Source organism: Lonchura striata, chromosome 31 (assembly GCF_050655825.1).
Source record: "Lonchura striata isolate lonStrDom1 chromosome 31, ASM5065582v1, whole genome shotgun sequence".
Taxonomy (NCBI): domain Eukaryota; kingdom Metazoa; phylum Chordata; class Aves; order Passeriformes; family Estrildidae; genus Lonchura; species Lonchura striata.
In genome coordinates, this window is record NC_140733.1 from 4356226 (window position 1) to 4365445 (window position 9220).

The 9220-nt window shown below is 50.2% G+C and overlaps 1 pseudogene; it reads right to left on the bottom strand.

Annotated features, from left to right (window-relative positions):
- Positions 1–8823: 8823 nt before the first annotated feature.
- On the bottom strand, positions 8824–8941 carry LOC146764768 (5S ribosomal RNA; annotated as a pseudogene).
- Between the last annotated feature and the right edge of the window lie 279 nt (positions 8942–9220).

Sequence of the window (9220 nt, forward strand, 5' to 3'; positions counted from 1 at the left end):
CCCCTGCGAGAGGCGGCCGTCAGGTTCATGGGTGAGCCACGAGCCGGGCCAGGAGGGCGTGTGGGCACAGGGCTGGTGGTGCCACTGGCAGGGAGCTGTGCCCTGGGCCTGACAGGCTCTGTGTTCCCAGGGACGGCCGGGCGGTACCTGAGGGGGAGGAAGGAAGAGCTCCAGCTCCTCTCTGAGGGTGAGCGAGGGCAGCAGGCTGCCAGCAGGGGCTGGTGGGGAAGCTGTGAGCCCTGCCCCGGCTGCAGAGGGCTCTACTCCCTGTGTGGACCAGGGGCGGCGTGGGCAGAGCACACAGAGCTTTCAGGGTACCTGGGGGATTCGTGGCCAGCAGCTTCGGGCTGATCCAGATGGTCCCTGCTCCCTCTGGCCATGGCCAGAGCCAGCTGGGATGGCCCTGGCACAGAGTCCCCTCGGGTCCCCTCAGATGTGGGAACTGACCATGGCTCTGTTCCTCTCTCTTTCAGCCCTTGAAGGCATGGCCAATGACATCAGTGTCACCGTCGCAAGCCTGGCAGTTCAAACATTGTACGCCCTCCAGGAAGCAGAGAGAGCTCCATATTCCATCTTTGACAACCTGCATGATCGGCTCTGCAGGGCATGGAGGAGACAGCCTCGTCTGTCAGGGCTCAGCTGGCGGTGCTGCTGGAGCTCTGCAGAGAGCTGATCCCAGAGGGTTTGTCTGCTGGGGCTACCTGAGGCAGCAGGAAGGTTTAATTTCTTCAAGATTGTTATTTCCTTCTTTTTGTTTTTCTTTAGCATATAAATATAGGATGTGTTACAATAGACAGATTCCCAGGATCTTTCTTTTGCTGCCCAGGCTCTGCAGGGCATATGGGAAGAGGGAGAAAAGCTTTCCTGGGCTCAGCAAGCTGCCCAGGCATGCAGGGTTTCAGGGATAATGGCCAGAAGCCCCTTGGCCTTTGGTGGTTCTGCCGAAGCCTTTGTGCTGCCCACAGAGCAGATGGGCAGGGGCTGGAGCTGTGGGGATCTCTGTGAGAGCGGTGCCTGGAGATGGCCACAAGCCCTGTCCCAGCCAGGAAGCGCCATCCGTGTCCTCCTGCCCGTGTGTTCCTGGCTGGATTGCTGAGGGCTCCCAGGTGCCTCTTGGTGGGGCTCCTCTGGAGCTCCTGTGGGGCTGCGGCGCTGCTGCCGGGCAGGTTGGCCGGGCTGGGGAGACCCTGAGGGGACGGGGCCATGAAGGGATGAGGGGCTGCGGAAGCCCTGACAGGACAAGGCAGTGGGAAGGCACAGGGGGCACATGTGAGGGAGTGGGTAACGTTGGCTCGGGGAGGAAAGTGTGTTGGAGCCAAAGAGACCACTCACCCCGATGTTCATGTTGCAAACAGAGCACATTTATTCTCAAGCCCTTCCTTCTAAAGGGCCTTTGAAAACCCAGTCTGGATGATTTCACTGGTCTGATCTCTGTGCCCCTTCAGATTCTGGCCTGGGCAATGCCTGCAGCCTTGGGAGAGATGTGATGGGCCCGGCCCCTGTCAGTCAAAGCAGGGCTGGTACATTCACCCAGTACAAGCCAGCCTGCACGGTGACACACGGCAACAGAGTGCGAGGCACAGCTCCGGGAGCTCCCCGTGAACCTCAGCTCTGGGACCACTGTCTGCCCCAAGCTTCAGGGGCTGCAGTGGGAGCCCGGCTGGGCTCTGCCCTGGGGCCATCCTGCAGGGACACCTGCAAACAGGGAGCATTCCCTACCACAAAGAGCCAAGCCAGGGCTGCAGGGCAGCTGCTCCAGCCCCGACTGCACTGCTGAGTGCTGTGCTCTGGGGCTGGGGCTCCCCGCACAGGGGACTGCACTGGTGTGCCAGAGGGGACAGAGAAGCTGCAGCTTCAGCCTAACTGAGGTGGGTGCCTGGGCTGGGAACAGTGGGGAGGCTCAAGGGGATTCACAGAGCTCATCCTGCTGCAAGGACAAGGAAAAGGGAGTGGGAACTCAGCAGTGAGGAGAGCTGGGGGCTGGAGAGCAGCTCTGAATGACACTAAAATCCCACCAGGCCTCTGAGACATTGGTGGTCCTCAGCCAGTGACAGGATGAGTCCCTAGGCCTGGGGCTGGGCCTTCCTCATGGTGAGGGGCACCAAGGAAGGCAAAGGTGTGATGGAGACTGGAATGGGCTGGGAACTCACTGGGGGAAAATAGGGAGCAGTTGGGAAGTAAAAGGCAGGTGGGGGAGAGAACAGTTCAGAGAAGGGCTGAGGTCCCAGATTGATTCCATTTCAGAAGTTATTGAACAAGCTTATTTTTTGGGTGGTGGCATGTTTTCCTTTGGATGTGTACACTCTGCAAACTTGAGCTGTGTTGCCGAAATGCTCAAGCCACTCTGTGCTGCAAGTCACCCTATTTCTCCTTTGGCTGATTGCAGCCCGGTGCTGAGCTCCAGCAGGGCCCTGGCAGAGCCCAGAACAGCCTCAGCACCCACAGAGCACGGCTGCAAGGAGAGAAACCAGAAAGCCCTGTCAGCTGAAGGCTCCTGTCCCCTTGTCCCAGCCATCTGCGGTGCCCAGGCCATGCTGGCTGTGCCAGAGCTGTGCCCAGAGCTGCCCATCACTGCTGCCTTTGGGAGCAGAGCAGGAGGGCAGGACATGTGCCCAGCCTGCAGCCAGCCACGGCACCTCCAGCCCTCAGCAGCTGCCCAGAGCAGGACGCTCCTGTGCTCGCTGCCATCTCCTCAGAACTCTGATCCCACCATCCCCAGCAGACAGGACCCACCTCACGCCATCCCCCGCTGTAAGAAAAGATGCTCCCAAACGATGCCCTCAGCCTTCTCCAAGGGCACAACCCATCCACGCCGCAGCTGCTCCCAAGCACTTCCTGATCCAGACTGGACCCCACCTGGAATGCTTCCTCGAGAAAAACAAACAAGAAATATTTAAAATAGATTACAGACAAAAAGGGGAACAAGAAAAAGGTCAAAGATCTTATCTCTGTCAGGGTCTTAAGGAAGGCCCAAACCCTGCATGCCAGGGAAAAACTCACCCACAGCTGAGGGAAGCCCAGGCTTTCTCCATTTTCCCCTGCATTGCCCCCATGGTGATCCCAAAGCAAACAAGGGCAGTGGAGCAGCCCAAGCCCTTCCTTGCCTGCAAAGCAAAGCAGCCCCTTCACAGGGTCTGGAGTCCAACCTCTGCTCCCACCATGGGAGTTTGTTTGTATTGGGCTGGCTGCCCCAGCCCAGCCCCAGCCCGGGGCACGGTGGGTGCTGGGGGCTGTTGGCAGGGCCTGGAGCCCACTCTCCTTTGTACCCACCCCAGCCCATCCCCCCAGCCCTGCCAAAAACAGCCTGGCAGCTGACTGAAAGATCAGCTACATCTGCCCCAGCAAAGGGGGAACCTTTGGTTCTCGGCCAGGCTGAGCAATACCCAAATCTGGGAGCATCCCCCTGCGTGTGGACTCATCTGCAAATTCCCTGTGGAACCTGACTTTGAAGGAGATGTCAGAATCAAAGTCCATCATCTTCAGCCTGCCGGTGGTCAGGTGGAGCAAGAGGTTGTCATCATTGACGTCATCCTCACCATGCGCACCAGCAGCAGGGCCCGACCCTGTTAAGCTTCTAAGATCAGGCGAGACCCGGCGCTCTCAGGGCAGTATGCCAAAGGCACCTGGCAGTCCCTCAGCAGCACCCTTCAACCCACCACTGAACCCTTCGGGCTGAAGCCCAGAACCCCAGAGGGGATTGACAAGACCAACAGGGCCACCCCTGCCCACAAGAGGATCTAGAGACAGACCTGAGCCCAGTACACACACACAAGCCACAAAAAGCACACAAGGCATGCCTCACCCTTCCCTTTTGCCCCTCGCCATGGCTGCCCAAGCAAAACCACGCACTGTTAGAGGGATGCCGCGGGAGACAAGACTCATGATATCATGATCATCAAGTCTCAGTTTATTGTGACAGATTACACAGTTTATATATGTTCGTTAATTAGCTCATACATATTGCAAAAGCCAAGTTCATGATTGGTTGCTATGTGACTTGTACTATTATCTCAAAAGTATCTTTATGATCGATACATGCCTGTCCAGCTGGCCTTGCAGTTAGAACAGCTTAGTACCCCTTTGTTCTTCTCTATCTACTTCTACATACCAAGCAGTTTCAATATCCTGCTTTCTGCACACCATCTACTCTTCAGGGCCATGCGAACTTTGCAGCAGTCACGTAGCCCTCCCTATTTGGATTAATTTTACAGTATCATGTCCCTTGTTGTTCAACCATTCCTCTGTCAGGCTCTCTTCATCTCCCCCGTTTTCCTTTTGTACAAGAAGGTGTGCATTCAGCATTTTCTGCAAAAGCTGCTGCATTAAGCCTTGTAAGCAAGTAAACACACAGGGCAAAACAAGCAAAAGTATCACAATTATGCTTAGAAATATTATGTTATATTTGATGATGTCTCTTAACTATGGTCCGATCCCCAATCTCTTTAGCTATCCTTCTAAACTCAATCCGTCCTCTACTTTTAATTGTTGAGTTAGCTCGGTTAATTTTCGTATTTGCTTATGGATGGATGTAGAGTGATCAGATAAGTTCATACAGCACATTCCTTCAAATTTTTCACAACTATGACCTTGGGCTAGAAGAAGTAAATTAGTGGCAGCTGCTCTGTTTTGCAGAACTGCATGACAGATACTACTTATATTTGTGGCAAGCTCACTTAACATTTTAGATGGAATACTAATTTACCTTTTTGTCCAGTAGGCTAGGATTTTCAATTGTGTGAGAGCTTGCACTGAAGCAACTCGTGGGGTGAAAAATGAGGTTAGTATTACAGAAGTGCACCCCACTTCATATTTCTCATGTTCTTGATTGCTCTGTTTAATATGAAAGGGGCAAACTTAATTCTAAATATAAACTATATTTATGATAAACTTAATGTTATGCTTTTGATTATCTAATTGATTGTCCCTCTTTTTCTTTTGCCATTGAAAAGCAATGGCAAAATGAACAGAAAAATCACAGGCATTACTAAAACTCATTAAAACTTAGCAAAAAAGTCTATAACATAATTAAAACACACTTATGAAAAAACTTAAAAGCCTACAATCTTCTGTGGGTGAAACACAAATCTTTGTGCTGTGCATCTTCTGATTTACTTGTGGAGAGATTAGTGTTCTCTTGAAATTGATAAGTTTAACGTTCTTCACTGAAATCTATTTAGATTCTGCACCTGCTAAAACACAAACAAACTCAACACTCCCCACAGGGACTGGAGGGTCCTCTCTTAATTCTGCTTCTTAAAATTTGCATGAAGAAATGGAAATATCAACATCTGTGTTATAAACATGGAAAAACATCAAGAACAAAACAATGCATATAGTAAAGAAACTAACAACAAATAAAAATCAATCAGATAATACACAATTAATATTACATATAAAATCACAGTTACCAAGTGCTACACTATCAAATTCTCATCCCAGAGTCTGCAGCAGCTGATAAACCTTAAAACAACAGAGATTTGGATAAAACATGTCCGGATCATGTCTCTCCAAAACTCCTTTTGAGGCTCAGCTGCCCTACATGGTCAAATTGTCAAGCCAAAAGGACTTGAATACTTTTTGATGCAGAAAACACCTGGGTCAATCACACCATCCACATAGAGCCAGAGCTTGGCCAGAGCTCAAACTCTAATTGGAGGATATGTTTTAACACATTATAAAACAAAAGTCTTAGAAATAACAGTTATAAGTAAAAAACCTTATTATTAAAAATTTATCAAACTATCAAATAATTGAACCTGTCTAAAATCTCTTTCAAGACATAAATTCTCTAAATACAACAAACCCTTTCTTCAGAAATCTGAAAATTTGAAGTCTGAAATCTTGAACTAAATTTTGGACAATGAATTTTTAAAGGAAGATGAATTGCAGCTGCATAAAAGATTGGATAAAGAAAACACATGAGTAGTTAAAAAATCAAAAACACAGGATCCTGAAAAAACATCTTGTAATCAATCACCTAAAGAGACAATAAAACATATGAAAACTGACTGTAAATACTATAACAACACCTTAATACCTTAATACCTTAATAATAATTCTTATCACAAAAATCAGACAACTCACATTTTATGATCAACCTATTAACAAGAAATGTTTAAAATAGTTTAAGACAATCCTTTTAAAGCACTCATATAACATTAGTAACAATCACTACTTATCATTACTTACAAAAACTTAACAATCACTATTTATCGTATTATTTATAAAACTTAAAAATCACTATTACTTATATTATTATCTATAAAACCCAAAGACAGAGATTACAAACTCAATACTAAAATTCCATCAGATGACATTATCTCAACTCTTTGTTTTCAGAGACGTTTTTGGTAATTAAATTATTACTAAAATTTCTATCTTTATACAGTGATTTTTATCTATATCATATTTGAAATAACATTGATTCACATAATGTTCATCCTTCTTGGTATCTTGGAAAACACTCGGTACTGCTGTACTTTTTCATTACGTCTTCTGACTCTTGTAAGAAATTGGGAAGATGCTGTTGAAATTTTTGCTGTAGTGTTGCGATCCCGCCACCGGTGGCGCTGCTGCTCCCGGCGTTGTCGCTGCCATGGCAACCAGGACTGTGCCGCCATCTCCGCCGCCATTGCTGGGCGCTGCGGGGAGATGAGGGGCGGCGCCGCCTCGCTCCCGTCCTTGTTGTGTCACCTTGTGGATGGGAGAAGAGACACCCCCGCCACGGCCGCGCCCCGCCTGCTCCGGCTCCAGCGCAGCTGAGCCCCCAGGAACGCCCCTCTCCCCCCTTGTGCTGCTGCTCGGCAGCAAGGAGCCTTCCGTCTCTCGGCTGATGTCCGCTCCGCCCCGGGCTCGCCTCCGGCTCGGTGCTGGCCGGCCCCGCTCTGTCTGGCCCCGCGCCTGCTCCGTTCTACCTGATTCCCGTTCACACAAAGTGAATTTGGGATCCCAGTCCCGTTGCCATAAAGCAATTTGGATCTCAATTTCCAGCACCTCAATGCTACTAGTGTCTATGGGAGGTACAGGCATTTCAGAAGCAGAGATGGGAATGGGAAAATTTGTGAGAACCGGAGGGTTTGGCTCACTGGAGAGAAGCGAGGGTTTACATTCCTTATTTTTCTCCAGAGCTGTCCGTATCACTTCCACTGCCCTCTTTTCCGCCTGACACATTAGCAATTTGTTATCAACCACTCTCCAAAGTTTACTCATTTTCTTGTCCGTTTTATCCTCATCTAACACTAATTCCCACAACTTATCCCTATATCTTCTCCATTCTGAAAGTTTATGCACACTATGGGGGTTAATGAAAAAGCCGTAAGACTCAGCATGATGCAATAGCGAAGGGAGATCCTTATCTAAGTCAATCCCCCTAATCTGCCTTTTTCTAAGAGAAGCACTAAATAAATCATATGCTGCTTGCCTTTCCATGATTACATCGGTACCGTTGCTGGCTCCTTCAGGCTTCGGCAGCACGTATCGGCTGAGCCCGCTTCTACGGTCACTCAGGGCGCGGAGCAGAGCGTTTCGCCTCTTCTCTTTATTTTCGCCGTCCTTCCAGCCGCAGGACCCGCACTCCAACGCAGCACCTCTCTCACCTTAGGCTCGGATCAGGTCCCTGCTTTAGGGCACCAGTTGTTAGAGGGATGCCGCGGGAGACAAGACTCATGATATCATGATCATCAAGTCTCCGTTTATTGTGACAGATTACACAGTTTATATCTGTTCGTTAATTAGCTCATACATATTGCAAAAGCCAAGCTCATGATTGGTTGCTATGTGACTTGTACTATTATCTTAAAAGTATCTTTATGGTCGATACATGCCTGTCCAGCTGGCCTTGCAGTTAGAACAGCTTAGTACTCCTTTGTTCTTCTCTATCTATTTCTACATACCAAGCAGTTTCAATATCTTGCTTTCTGCACACCATCTACTCTTCAGGGCCATGCGAACTCTGCAGCAGTCACGTAGCCCTCCCTATTTGGATTAATTTTACAGTATCATGTCCCTTGTTGTTCAACCATTCCTCTGTCAGCCTCTCTTCAACGCACCACTGGAGCTCTGGCCAGTAGGCAGCAAAGAAGCCTACATCACCCAATATTCCCAGGCGGTCTCCCATCCAAGTACTAACTGGGCTCGACCCTGCTTAGATTCCCAAATCGGATGACATCAGGCACTCTCAGAGTGGTATGTCCGTGAGCACCTGGCAGCCCCTTAGCAGCGCTCACGAGCACAGGACATCACAGTGCAGATACACTCCCACAACCACACGGACAGTCCACATGGCACTCGGGGCCACTCCTGCCCACAAGGGAATCGAGAGACAGACCTGAGCCCGCAACGCACACACAAGGCACAAAAAACCACACAAGGCATGCCTGCCCCTTCCCTCCTGCCCCTCGCCATGGCTGCACAAGAAAACCCAAGCACCAGAGGCCTCTGGCCAGCAGGCAGCAAAGAAGCCTACAGCACCCAGTATTCCCAGGCCATCTCCCATCCAAGTACTAACTGGGCCCGACTCTGCTGAGATTCCCAAATCAGATGAGACTGGCAGCTCTCAGAGTGGTATGGCCATTGGCACCTGGCAGCCCCTCAGCAGTTCCCTTCAACCCAGCACACCACCCACTGGCACAAGCACAGAAACCCATGGGAGCTCCACACGGCCAACAGGGCTGCCCCTGCCCACAAGGGCATCTAGAGACAGACCCGAGTCCACAACACACACACAAGGGATAAAAAACACACAAGGCCCACCTGCCCCTTCCCTCCTGCCCCTTGCCACGACTGCCCAAGAAAAACCACGCATCCCCCTCAGGAGGAAAATGTAGCCTACAGCACCCGGTATTCCCAGGCGGTCTCCCATCCAAGTACTAACCGGGCCCGACCCTGTTAAGCTTCTGAGATCAGGTGAGACCCGGCGCTCTCAGGGCAGTATGCCAAAGGCACCTGGCAGTCCCTCAGCAGCACCCTTCAACCCACCACTGAACCCTTCGGGCTGAAGCCCAGAACCCCAGAGGGGCTTGACAAGACCAACAGGGCCACCCCTGCCTACAAGGGGATCTAGAGACAGACCTGAGCCCAGTACACACACACAAGCCACAAAAAGCACACAAGGCATGCCTCACCCTTCTCTTTTGCCCCTTGCCATGGCTGCCCAAGCAAAACCACGTTCCACTGGAGCTCTGGCCAGCAGGCAGCAAAGAAGCCTACATCACCCAATATT